General features: G+C 62.7%; 2 long non-coding RNA genes across 2 annotated transcripts in view; one reads left to right on the top strand and one right to left on the bottom strand.

The window, feature by feature from the left end:
• LOC112481236 overlaps positions 1-12,713 on the top strand; it is a 46,858-nt gene that overhangs the window by 10,756 nt on the left and 23,389 nt on the right. The gene's annotated exons all lie outside the window — the stretch shown is intronic.
• LOC112481237 lies at positions 3,886-12,707 on the bottom strand. The gene is made up of 2 exons (XR_003046845.1): positions 9,250-12,707; positions 3,886-5,048 (listed from the first exon to the last, which is right to left on the bottom strand). It is a non-coding gene; the product is annotated as an uncharacterized LOC112481237 (long non-coding RNA).

Below are 12,713 nucleotides of genomic sequence, written 5' to 3'. Positions count from 1 at the left end.
GCACCTCGTTCAGGCGCGGCTTGGGGTCGCGCCGGCCGGTTGCAGCTCAGCGGGCATCGCACGTGTGGCTCCCGCGTCGGCTTCTGCCAGCGCCAGCTCCGTTACAGCCTCTCGTTTGCCTTTGACATCTGTCACTTCCTCTCACGGCTGTTCAACACCTGACTCCAGGAGCCCTGAGAAGTCGCTTCCGTGTGGCCCCAGGAGGGAGGCCTGTGACACATGGGGGTCTGGGGCTCCCCTGACCTGGGACCGGACCGGAGGCCAGTCCAGTGGCCCCTCTCAGGGTCACTGACCTCCCTGCGGGACACCCCCAGGCCAGGCCGCTGGTCTTAAAAACAGGTGCTCGTGGCATTCTGCTGTTAGCCAAGGACTTCAAAATTATCTCGTGACAACAAACCAAGCTGTATAATTGTTCTCATTTTGCTCGTGACGAAACTGAAGCTTCGAGAAGCGTCCAACATCCCTGTACAGCTCTGAACTGACGGGTCTGTCTAGACGCAGCTGTCTGCAGGGACCCCCAGCGTCTCTCTGCGCTGAGTGCGAGGGTGATGCAGGCTCAGAACCCGGAAGGGGCGGGCCCTGGGGCGCCCTGAGCCCCCGGCAGCCCTCGTCTCCCGCAGACGGCGGTGCCTCGTGCGCGTGCGCTGTGCGTCAGCACGAAGCGGTTCGCGGTGCCGGGGGCTTTTCCTGCGCCCGCCTGCAGTTCAAAATTTTCCACTGCGACCTTTTCTCTTTTCCAGAAGCGTGAGCGAGATGCGGATTTCCCGCTGCCCAGTGCTCGTCTTCCTGTTTTTCCCCCGTGTCTCTGTACGTCCCATCCTCTCCTGTGGGAACGTGACTCACCCGGGGGCTCCCCCTGCACCCCAGGTTCTCACAAACCCTGAACCTAGAACGTGCAGGAGAGACGGCAGTTAGATCTGGGGCTGCTTTGTGGGGGCTCAGCTGCAGGGCGTGCCCCCCCAATCCCACAGACACCAGTGCCCGGCGCCACTCAGTAAAGGGCGGCGTTAGTGCGATACGTATGATTAACCAAGAACGGGGCCGATTTTTTATCGTGGTAAAGCATAGGTCACATAAAATTTGCCATTTTAACCATTTTCGTTGTGCAGTTCCCTGTGTTACGCACATTCACGCTGTTTGCGTGTGCAAGCCCCCTCCGTCTCCTGAGCGTTTTCATTTTCCGGTGGAAACTGTGCATTAAAACGGGAACCATTTTGGTGAGTTGACGCCAGACTCAAACAAGTACCTGTGCGTAAATTCCGACGAAACGCCGCCAGCGCATTCACGAGTGATCTGTGTCTGCACTGTGGTCGGGCGTCCCCGGCGAAAGGGTGAGGAGTTAGACCTGTTCACAGAGCACGTCCCTTAGGAACGAGCTGTCGCCGGCGGGTGGGGTTGTCCCCTGCAGGGACGCAGGCCCCCCTCGTGCCTCTGCTTGCTCGTGCCACGCCTGCACAGGCTGGCCGCGCTGCTGGACTTCGCACTGCAAGCGCTGCGCCTCGAGCTGAATCTCCCAGGAAGGAGCCCCTCCCAGCTCCTCTGGACATTTTGGAGTATCCACAGGGACTCAGGGGTCGGTCCCCCTGACCTTGTTTCCGCCTGTGTGGGACCCCTCTGAGCTGTGTAGGTCCCGGTTGGAAAGCACGTCATCTCTCAAGACGCCGGCTCTGGGCTCTGTTTATGTGTCGGGTGGCAGATCCTAACAGCTCCGTGACTTCCTCTGCTGGTGCAGCTACAGCTGCAGATCTGTTTCCCTCCAGACATCTTTCCTTTCACCTCCCAGCCCAGGTGAGGGGAACCTGGTGACAGCCGAGCTCCCATGGGTCCCTCCCGGCAGTGGTGAAGCCCAGGAGGCTCTCTGCCGACACAGCTAAGAGCAGGGAAATGGGGAGCCGTGGGCCCCCCCCTCCAGGGTGGTGTGTCGGTGGGGTCTCCTCGTCCTCAGGTGACGGCTCGTGCACTGGTGGGCCTCGTGTGGTGTGGGCTGCGTGCTCGCCCTCCACTGCGTCCTGCTGGTGGCCACGCAGCCCCACGTCCCCCCCCTGCATTAGATCTGCTGTCCTCTGGCCTGGCTGCCCAGGCCGCTGGGCTTCAGTTGGGCTGGACAGTTGGTCAAGGCCTCTCCATGGTCTCCTACACACATCTGCCCCAAATGTCCCCTGCTCATCCCCTGTGCGGCCTCAGTGGCGAGGTCAGCTTCAGAGACCACTGAGGAGCGTGTGCCGATGCCACTTGCCTTTCGGGACCACGCGTCTGCGGTGTCTTCTGTGGAGCAGTGTCTCTCAGAGTTTCTTTTTGGGGTAATGAAAATTTCTGCAATTAGGCAGTGGCGCAACTTCATGAAGGTGCCAGGAAGTGCCGAGCTATGCGCACTGACAGGTGAACCGGGGAGGTGAGTCCACACCCAGTGGCATCGTGGTCCAGCTGTCCAGACAGACGTCCTCCTGACACCACACTTCATGGCACTCTGAGCCTCGTCCAGTCACTGGACACGCATGGAGTCCGTGGCGCTTTGTCCCTTCTCTGGAAGGGCAGGTCCAGCCTGATGGAGATGAGAAGAGCCTCTGGCTGGAGGGACTCCCGGGAAGCTGGGCCTCCCGTTAGGGTCAAGGTCAGGGGAAGCACGGGCCCGCCGTGGGGCGAGGGCCGGCCGGCTCTCGGGACTTTCTCACGGGCGTTCGTGCTCAGGAGCTGCTGGCACTGGCCTGGGGACCAGCGGGCGCTGGGCTTCTCGGCAGCCTCAGAGAAGGGACGTGCCTGTCGGCATTTTGTGCTGCCGGCGGTCTTCTGCAGCTGCGTTTGTCACGGGCTCAGCTGATGGGCGCCAGGGCAGGCCCAGCCGAGGGCGGGGCCTGGTTGAGTTCAGGAGGGACACGACCTGCTGACCCTCTCCGGGCCTCTGTATGGGGCTCCTGCGACCCCCCTCTTTGAAAGGGAAGGGTGGTCAGGATGGAGCACGGCCAGGCTGGGCCTGCTGGATGCCAGCGTGGGGCTGCTGGGGCGTCCGCCCTAAGTGTGGGGTTCTCTGCCAACAGCTATTTTCGGCTGTTTTGATTACAGTTGTCCTCTCTGGTGGCCGCCATAGCATCCTGTAAATACAGGCTGAATCACAGCCCTGGGCCACGGGGTGGACATATGGGCAGCCCCGCTCTTCTGGGGGATGGTGGTGGCCCTGCGAGGCTGCAGGCAGCACCTGTGGGGGACAGGCCGTGAGGCCGCCCTACCCTCCGCCTCCACGCAGCCACTGCAGCCGCTCGCGTCAGCCTCTGCGACTTGGGGACGCGCGGCTGCAGAGGTCGCATACTGCCCGGCCTCCCGGTGACCCCCAAGTCTGCCCCCAGCTATCGCAGGACGGAACGACTGGGAGGGGGTCCCAAGAGGCCACATGAAGTCCGACCTGCATCGTCGTGGGAAATCGTGGTCCACATCGCCTCCTTTTCTCCACCTTCCGCATCCTAAGCAGATTCCGATGCAGGGGAGCAGGGCCTGGGGAGGGCTCTCGCTCCGGTGGACTTGCGGCCCGCAGCCGGGCCGTGCGGCTCGTCGAGTGCCAGGACGGAAAGGTGGCAGGCGGAGCTGCTGGCATCTGCCCTCGCTTCTGGGTGTCAGGGTGGGCGGGTCCCCAGTGATGGCACAGCCCACAGGAGCTCACCCCCACCTCTCAGACCGCTGAGCTGGGGTCAGTGATGGGGAAAACGGTGTCCGTCATTTCGTGCTGCCTAGTGGCCCCCCGCTGCTGCCGATGGGTGTGTGCGTGTCCCACCGTGTCCCACCGTGTCCCACCGTGTCCCACCGTGTCCCAGGATCTTCGGTTTTCGCCTGGGAGTAGTTTCACCTCAGGGTGGTGTGACTCTGCCTTCGGTGCTGCCACACAGGAAACACAGCGGAAGTTAATTTACTTTTATTAAAATCAGTTATAAAATCACTTCTTCCTGGTGCATTAAAAGTTAAATCCCCTTTGAGGGTATAATTGGCCGTTCAGCGAGGACTCGGAAGGACCCCTGTGGCTTTGCCACCTGTGGCGCCAGAGCAGGTCATCGCGCCGTGGGGCGACAGCGGCCTTCCCAGCCCGAAGGGAGGGTGTTAGGGGGCAGGGCGGGCGGCGCGCGCTCCTGCGGGACACGGCCGTGGGACCAGCGTCGTCCGGTGGGTCTCGGCTCTGCCCCTGACGCTGTGCTGCCTGCCCCCTCAGCCAGCTCAGAGGACCGCGCTGGCGGTCGGCGGTGGCCGCAGTGGCCAAGGGGCTGCGCAGCGGCCAGGCCCAGCAGGCGCGGGCTCATGGGGTTCGCGGGGTGCACGGGGCACGCGCGGCGCTTGCAGACGGCGTCCCAGACACAGTGCCTGCTGCCTGTCGCCTGATCACCGCCCCCACGGGTCGGAGGTGCTCTGAGCTGTGGCTGCTCGTCGGGGACAGGCGCCGTTCGTGACAGGCCGCTGGAGCGTCACCGAAGCTGCCGTCGCTGGCAGGTTCGCCCGCCACTCGCCCCCCTTTCTGTGGACTGAAATGAGGGCAGGCGTCTGGGATCACCCCTTGAACGGCTACTCCTTCGTTCTGCCAAGCCTGTGTACTCACCACTGCCACCTCAGAGACCCGCACGGAAGCCAGATGGAACAGTCTGGAATGACCAAGCGCTCCAAGTTTGTAACAAAAATGAAAGAAATCCGAAATAGTTAGGGAAAAAGAGCCTCCAACAAAAATGGAAGCATCACAGGTCAGTTCAGCTGTGACTGGCGGCTCCTCAGGGGTCTGCGGTTGGCCAGGTCTCCAGGGCGGTGGCCCCCCCGTGTGGCAGCTCCTCGTCCTGGCCCCCAGGGCCGACCGACCGGTCTGGAAGTGGAGGACTGAACTGGCCCGTGACGAGGCGAGGCGTGTGCCGGGTGGCGTGGTCGAGGCAGAAACGTGCAGGCTTTTCACTCAGTGACAGGGACTTCACCTCGCTGGGGGGAAGGGTGGACTAGCAGCGGGAGGCTGTCGGTCATCTGCTCCTGATGGCCATCTGAGCTTCCAGCAGCTCGATTTGTCATCAAGTCTGAGGCACCTGGGTTTTCTAAAATGGAAGGAACCATTTTATTTATTTTAATAAAAACTTTGTCAAGATGTAACTCACATATCACATAATAGACCCACTTAGAGTGTGCAGTTCGATGGCTTTTAAGGTCTTTACAGACTCGAACAGCCAGTCAATTTTGGAACATTTTCGTCACCCCGGAACGAGTCCCCGACCCCCTTAAGTAGTCTCTCCCTGGCTCGCCACAGCCAGCGGCCTGCTCTGCTCGGGGGCTGCACCTTCCGGACACTCCACGGAAGTGGGACCACGCAGTGCGTGGCCTTTCGTCACCTGCTGCTGGGGACGTTCTCGGGCAGGTTCGCATTGGGCGCCTTGTGCACTTCGGGACAGCCACAGAGTTACCACGTGACTCAGCACCCCCAGCCCTGGACGTGGCCTTCCCCCGCTTTCCCCTGAGAGGCCTTTCCTTCCTTCCTTCCTTTCTTTTTTTTTTTTTTTGCCTAATGGCCCCGTTGGAACCTTGTCCTGGTCCTGAGCTTGGGGACAAAGCTCCCAGTCTCCATCAGTGAGCACAAGGGTCACTGTGATTTTCACGAAGGCCAATCAGGTTGGAGACCTAGTGTTTGTTTTTCACGTTACAGGCAACTGCATCTGGGGCGGGTTCTTAATTTTATCTTGTTTGGGAAACTAAAAGACCAAAGAAAATAGAGCTGCCTGACCAAGAAGAGAGTCCGTGGAGGCAGGAGTCGGTGCGCTCGGCTGCGGCGTCGCTGGGCTGGCAGGGTGGGCTCCGCGTGCGCCACGTGCTCAGCCCACACTGGGGTGTCTGAGGCCATGTCCTGACTTGGGGAGTTCAAACTTCACACCACAGCTTTATTTGGAGGGTTTGTTCTGTTCCTTTTTGTGTGTACAAGTTGTAGAAAGTGCTGTGCGGCCACGTGTGCTCAGTCCACCCCTTCGTGGTCAGGACGGCGAGTGCCAAAGCCGAGGGTCCCTCCCAGCGTGGCACTTGGGGCACAGAGACGGGGCCGGACAAATGGCCTCCTTCCCGGGCTCGCCTGCTGCTCGGGTTGTGTGTGAGGCCAGCTCGGCGGCCGTGGGCCTTCTGACTGGGGGGGGGTGGCGCTGCTGCCGTTGGGCGGCTTCAGTGTTGCTTTTCAGAGCTGCCACCAGGAGGACCCCCGAGCTTTTCCACCCTGGCTGTCATGTCCGCCCCCCACCTGCGGCCTGTTCCACACACGCCAGCTCTTTCCTCAGTTTCCCCACGGATGCCTCCTTAACAGGGGGCTCAGACAGCTGACTCAGGAGCAGCCTTGAGCGTCGGTCCTTCCGTCCCTGGCCGCTGGCCCTGGCCCACCGGCACAGACTGCCCGCCCTACCGGCCCGGTGGGGGGAAGGCTGGAGGCGGGACCTGTGTCGACGGGCGGCCTCCTCGGGTTTTGGCACATGTCCCCTCCCATAGAGCATCGAGCCCCCCACCTGGAACGAAAAACGAACCCTGAAAAAGGTCTCCACGGCAGTTTGTTCTCCCCGAGTCGCCGTGACTTTCCGAGGGGCTGATGCACGGTTTGGTGCTTCTCTGAGGGGCGGCTGGTGCGGGATGGACTGAGGGCCGTGTGCCGCCCCCCGGTGATTCCTGGGTAATTGTGGCTTCTCCAGGCGTCTCTGCGGGAACTCCGTGTTCCCAGTCAGGACCCGGACGGGACGGCTGGGAGTCCGGGCTCCGAGGTGGCCGGCTGTGCCCGCCCTGCTGGAGCTCTCGCGTGACCCTGTTTTCAGGCAGGCGGAGGGACCCCCGACCCTCAGGGGCCTTTGTGCTGGAAACGCGTTCCGTAGTGTTCACAGCCACAGCACTGTGGGCGCGTGGGGAGGACAGCTCTTCCATGGGCGTCCTGAGCACTGTGGGGTGTCCGCACCCCAACCCCACCCACATGATGCCAGTAGCACCCCAGTTCTGACAACCACAAATGTCTTCACTGCCACCACGTGTCCCTGGTGTCAGGAGCCTTGGGGTCAGTCGTGGCCAGTCCTTGGGCTTACAGGCCGAGGGCTGACCTCCCCAGGAAAGGCTGCCCGGGGCTTGGCCACGTGGACCGCACTGAAGCGTTGGGCAGCAGCTGGGCGCCCCCTGCTTCTCACCATTTCCGAGAGTCCCCGTCACACTGGGGGACCCATCACTGGGGGTGGTAGACAAGTTTAAGAATGAGATGGTCCTTCTGGGAGCCGCAGGGCAGCTCAGGCCCCAGCCAGTGTGGTTCCCAGCTCTGCTGCAGTTACTGTGACGAGGAGCTTGGGCAGACCCAGGACACGAGGCTGGTCGGCTCGTCCGGGAGGGCCCAGCACCCCGTCCCTGTGGGGCGCCAGCAGCGCCAGAGTTCATGGTGCGGACCCGGTGCCACGTCCCTCCTGACCCGAGAAGAGAGCGAGTGTGGCTGCCGCCACCGCCCAGCTGTCCCCTCGCGGCAGAGGGCGCCCAGGGCCCTGCCTTCCTGTCATGTCCAGGGGGCACATAACCCCCTGCCCTCTCAGCAGACCGCTGGGCTCTGTCACAGCCGGGGGCAGTGGACACTGCAGTCAGACCTCTGCCCCGGTGCGCGGGGAGCCCGCAGGGCTGAGGCCAGGCTGAGCCCACAGCCATCGGGGGCTCGCCCTTCGCAGCGGCTGTACGGGGGTCTCCCAGGACCCCGCCCTGTACGGGAAGGAATGTCCCCTGCGGTGGGCGGCGTGGGCGGGAGGCGGGCTGCCACACAGGGGGCCACGGGGCTGTTGTCACCCCCAGCCTCCTGCGTGTCGAGGGCCTGCTCAGGGGAGACGCCCGAGTGATTCCGCTTCTGGGACAACCAACTGGAAACGTTGCCCTCGCCTGCGGCCGCCCTCCAGGCCCTCCACACCTCATGGGCCTGGCGCTGGGCACGGTGCCAGGAGGATTGGCCAGAAGCCCTGGATGCGAGGCAGGGACCACGTGTTCTGACTGCTGCCTTGTCATCAGCCCCCCCCGCCCCCGTGGCTTCCGCAGAAACGTAGGGCATTGGACGGGTGGCTCTGCCTTTCCCGTGAGTCAGCGGTGCTGCCGGCGACTGCCCAGGTTCGTGCCTTCCCCGCTGCGTCCAGGCAGAGGCCCACATGGCACGGACCTTAAGGCTGCTTCTTCAGTGTCCACGTGGTCCCACGCGTGGGGGGATGGGCTTCGGGGGAGCTCGGGGGAGGACATTTGAGGAGCTCGCGTTGGAGGCCCAGCATGCCTCCGAAACGGTGTCCCTCAGCCTTCTGTCTTAGGTCCCTGTCCCTTCTGAGCAGCCCCAGCACCCTCCAGGGACCCTCGCCAAGGCCGGGTCCGCACCCACCACGCTGACTGACTTTTCTGCCACGTGGGTCGGGGACATAGACTCTGATTTGCCAAAGGGCCGTGATGAGAGGGATGGAGATGAGGCTCCAAGGTGAGCGCTCGGCCGCCCGGCCCGTGAGCGCCTGTCCCGCGGTGGGCCAGCCCACAGAGCAGGCACCGGCTCCACGGCAGGAGCCAGCTGTGCAGGGCGGGGGCCCGCTGACCAGCAGTATGCGTCAGGGATTCACCCCGGGGGCTCTCAGTGTCTGCTCATTGCATAGCGAGGACAGGTCTGGAGGAGCCTTCTCGTGTGTGTGCTGCCCGGAGGCGGGTGGGGCCTCGCAGCCCCACTCAGAGTCCCCGGCGGGGTCTGGCCCAAAAGGCACCAGGTCTGCATGGCCTCAGCCGGAGGCACAAGGTCTGCCCTTGTCTCCCCTGGGTGGACACTGGTGGACACTGGGAGCCACCCTCTGCTGGGGCCGAGTTTTTACTGAGATTTTTTTAAGATGATTGCAGTTGTCAGAAATCGCACACGGATCCCTGTGTATTTTGCCCAGTTCCCCCAGTGGTGACGTTTCACAACACTGTCACCCGGTCACCGATGGGTGAGACCTGCCCAGGCGTGATGTGCTCTCAGCTTCCTGCTGGTTTTTAGGGGTGAATCACAGCGATATTTGGTAAAACTGAGCGCAGAGTAGTCACTGCTTTCCCTCTACGGCAAGATGCGTGTGAGTCCTCTGTCTGGGGAAGGGTCGTGGGGACCACGTCCCGCCACGTGCCCTCCGTGCCGCCCACGGCTGGGCCGTCTCTGCAGGCCAGTTTCGTTGTCTGGGGCTTTGGGGCACTTTTGTTTACAATTTTGGAGAAAGTAGAAATGTACATTATAAGTAGGGTGACCAGTGCTGAGAAACTTACCTTCTCGGTGTAAACTTTCCGCCCGGCTCGGCCCTCAGGCCGTCCTGCGTGTTGACGTCTCCCGGGGGAGACGCCGGGCAGCTCTGGCGAGGGGCACAGTCGCGAACATCTGCTCTGTGACGGCCCGGCACCCGCTGGGCGTCTGCCCGCGCCCGCCCCTCAGCCACTGTTCCTCTTGCACACGCTTCTGTCTGTGCTAATACTTTCCGGGTAAAACGTGAATCCTGACGGTTTTGAGACGTGCCTGTCAGCCCCAAGCCCTTGACCTCCTCCCAGCCTTCACCTCCGTCATGGCTGGTAGCTGTCCTGTCCTCCGCCTTTAGTCTGTCCTCACCGCAGACCCTGCGCGTGACTCTGAAAACTTCCTCGCCTCCAGAGCGCCTCCTTCGGGAAGCTGCTCGGGGTTTACTGTCCTCTGACTGGAAGGACGGGCTGGTGGGCCGTTGGAGGCTTTGGGTGTGGAGACACCTGCAGAGCCTTCGTGGAAACAGGCTTCGGAATATCTCGTCCTGTGTCAACTCAAAGCCAGCATCCCCACTCGGAAAAGTCCCCTCAGAACACGGTGACGGGTCCACGGGTGTCCCCTGCAGGCTGGTAAATGGAGGCACGTCCCTGCAATGTGCGCGCGCTGGCTGTTACAGAGAGGGGCTTCCAGGGGTCCTTGGGGTGAAATGAAGCCACGGGAAGGGCCGGTCTGACAGGGCCATGTCCTTACAAGACAGGGTAGAGCCCGTGTGACTCGCTGTCACGCGAGGGCCCAGCGAGGTGTGTCTGCGGCAGGGAGGGGCCGCAGCAGCCGGACCCTGGGCGTGGCCTCTGCAACCCTGAGCGCCACATCCGCTGACCTCTGCTGCTCCTTGCAGCAGCTGGAGCTGACACAGTGTGTCGCCAAGTCCACAAGATGTTACACTGTTATTCCATGCACTGTGTACAGTATTGTGACGGTTGATTTCATGTGTCAACTCGACGGGCCTAAAGGGGGCGCAGATAGCTGGTGACACATGAGTTCTGGGTGTTCACACGAGGTTAGCATTTGAGTCAGCGGAGTGGAGCGGATGGCTCTCCTCGACGCGGTGGCCTCGTCCAGACCCCGAAGGCCCAAATGAGACAGAAAAGAGGAGGGAGTGCAGCCCCCTCTGAGCCCCGGCGTCTGCCTCTCCGCCCCCGGGTGTCGGACCCGCTGCTTCTCCAGCTGCAGCCTGTAGCGTTGGGGCCTTCGCGCCTCCACCCGCCTGCACCACTTCCCGCAGCAAATCTCCTCCGCGCGTGTCCGCATGTGGTTCCGCGTGTCCGCATGTGGTTCCGCGTCTCCGCAGAACCGTGACGAGCGCAGGTGTGTTTTAGCGGCACGAGACGACTGTTAGGGATCAGGGGCCCTTTCTTTCCATGGCGTTTAACGCCTTTGCCCGATCTGCCTGCCATTCCGCTCCCAGCACAGGGACGTGAGCGCCTCCCCTGCGTACTGGTCAGGTGCGCGAGTGGCCGAGCAGAGGCCGTGGGGGCGTGACAAAGCCGTGCCCCCTGCAGCCCTGACCAGCACGGCGCAGCAGCCGGCCCCACTTTCCGCATCCGTCAGAGGGGGCGTCATGGGCCTCGAGAGCCGCGCGGACCAGGGGAAAGGGGCGGGGGCTCTTACCAGAGCCCAGCCTGCAGGAGAGGTGTTCTCAGCTGACTCGGCGTCCCGACCTCTGCGAGGCCCCTGCATCCCCCCGTCTGGGGGCCAGCGGCCGGGGCTGGGTCCTGGGACACTGCCGAGCACCAGAGTGAGTTGGGGAGAGCGGTTTAGCAGGCACTTTGCGGTAGGTTGGTGTTCACAGGCGTCTCTGCGACTCGTGCTCAGGAGCCCTGGGACAGGAGGGACTGACTCGGCAATGGCAGGTGACCTGCCCCAGCGGATGGCGAGCTGGGCACCAGGTTCTCCTGTGTGCTGAAGCTGTGAGCTGAGAAGGGCAGACGCAGTGACCCGTTCATCGCTGAGCCCAGCGGTCTCGTCAGCAGCCTGGACCTTGGATCTCAGCGGAGAATTTCAGGTGCTGCCAGGAGCCTGCAATCCTCGCCGTGCATTTGGAGGGTGTCCCAGCAAACCCTCGGGGGAGCAGTCCAAGGCCCCCCAGAACTTGAGCGTGGCTTCCCTTCGGCAGGAGTATTTCAGACAACTTTAAGGTGCTTTCTGGAACGATCCATTATTTGAGAAAACTTTTAACAGAAAAAATGAAGCTGGTCTGTGCTTTCGACCCCTTCCAGGTGGTGTCTGCCCAGGATCTGCACCTCCCGGGCAGGCACCGGCTGCCGTGCATCTGGTTGAGCCTTGTTGTCTCGGTGACAGACTGATCAGCAGCCACAGCAGTGTGTTTGCTGGCAGGAATCACAGCCCGATGGCGGGAGACGGAGCTCCACATGATGGTGCTGAACATCTTAAATTAGGGCTTTCTGCCTTGCGCAGCCAGAGCGTGCGTGGTTTTGGTCACGCTGGCTGCAGCGGCCGCGGCTGATGCCCAGTGTTTGGGCCGGGCCTCTTCTCCAGACGCACGGTGCTCGGGAACCCAGACCCCAAGCCCCGGTGTAATTTACGTTTCTGTTTCTGAGATGCCGAGAGCTGGGGCCTCACCACTGTGGCACGTGGAACAGGCGGCTGCTGTGGGGACCGGTTGGTGGTTCTTGAGAGTCAGTCACCAGTGACCTGGCTCCTTTGCTCCTGGGTGTCGACCGAGAGAGGAAGACAGACGTCCACACAAACACCTGTACACAAATGTTCACGGCAGCTTTACAGTAGCCAGAAGGTGGAGACAAGTCAAGTGCCGACCAAGCGTGGATGGATAAATGAAATCTGGTCCGGCCACAGCGGAAACCGGTCCCGCCATTAAAAAGCAGGACATGGGCACTGCTTTGGCACACACGAGCCCAATGCCATGCTGAGAGGCCTGACTCAAAAGGCCGCACAGGGTCTGAGCCGCGCAGACGGGGTGTCTGGGTCTGTGTGGCAGGCGGTCAGTGTTCGCGCAGGCCTGCGGTGAGGACAGCCCTGCGAGGCCCCTGGCCCCACGCAGCACCTGCTCAGCGGCCGCCCAGATCGGCCACCCACAGGCGTGTCTGCGGGCGCAGGAAGAAGGCGCGGAGCCCAGGGTGCAGCAGATGCACCGAAGGCTTGGGTGATCCGCCCAGCCCCGGAGCCTTCACCCCGAGCCGCCCCTCACACCTCGTGGGCCGGCCGCCCCAGGCCACTCCGCATCCACTCCGGTCCTTCTGCAACAGTGTTTGTTAAACTTCCTTTGACTCTGGAAGCAGCCGAGATAGAAGGATGGACACTTGGTGCACACGCGGCCGCCGGTTGAGACGCACAGGCTGTCGTGAGCCGTCCCCACCGCCGCACTCCAGAAGGGCCGTGCTCCCACGGCTGGGGACCCAGCCCAGCCGCTCCCTCGAGCCTCGTCCTGACGCTGGGGCCACTGTTCCTTGGGGCAGCG

Source organism: Pteropus alecto, unplaced genomic scaffold, assembly GCF_000325575.1.
Source record: "Pteropus alecto unplaced genomic scaffold, ASM32557v1 scaffold14, whole genome shotgun sequence".
In the NCBI taxonomy this organism is placed as follows: Eukaryota; Metazoa; Chordata; class Mammalia; order Chiroptera; family Pteropodidae; genus Pteropus; species Pteropus alecto.
The sequence above is the reverse complement of the archived record's forward strand: the minus strand, read 5'-3'. Positions and strand labels throughout refer to the sequence as shown.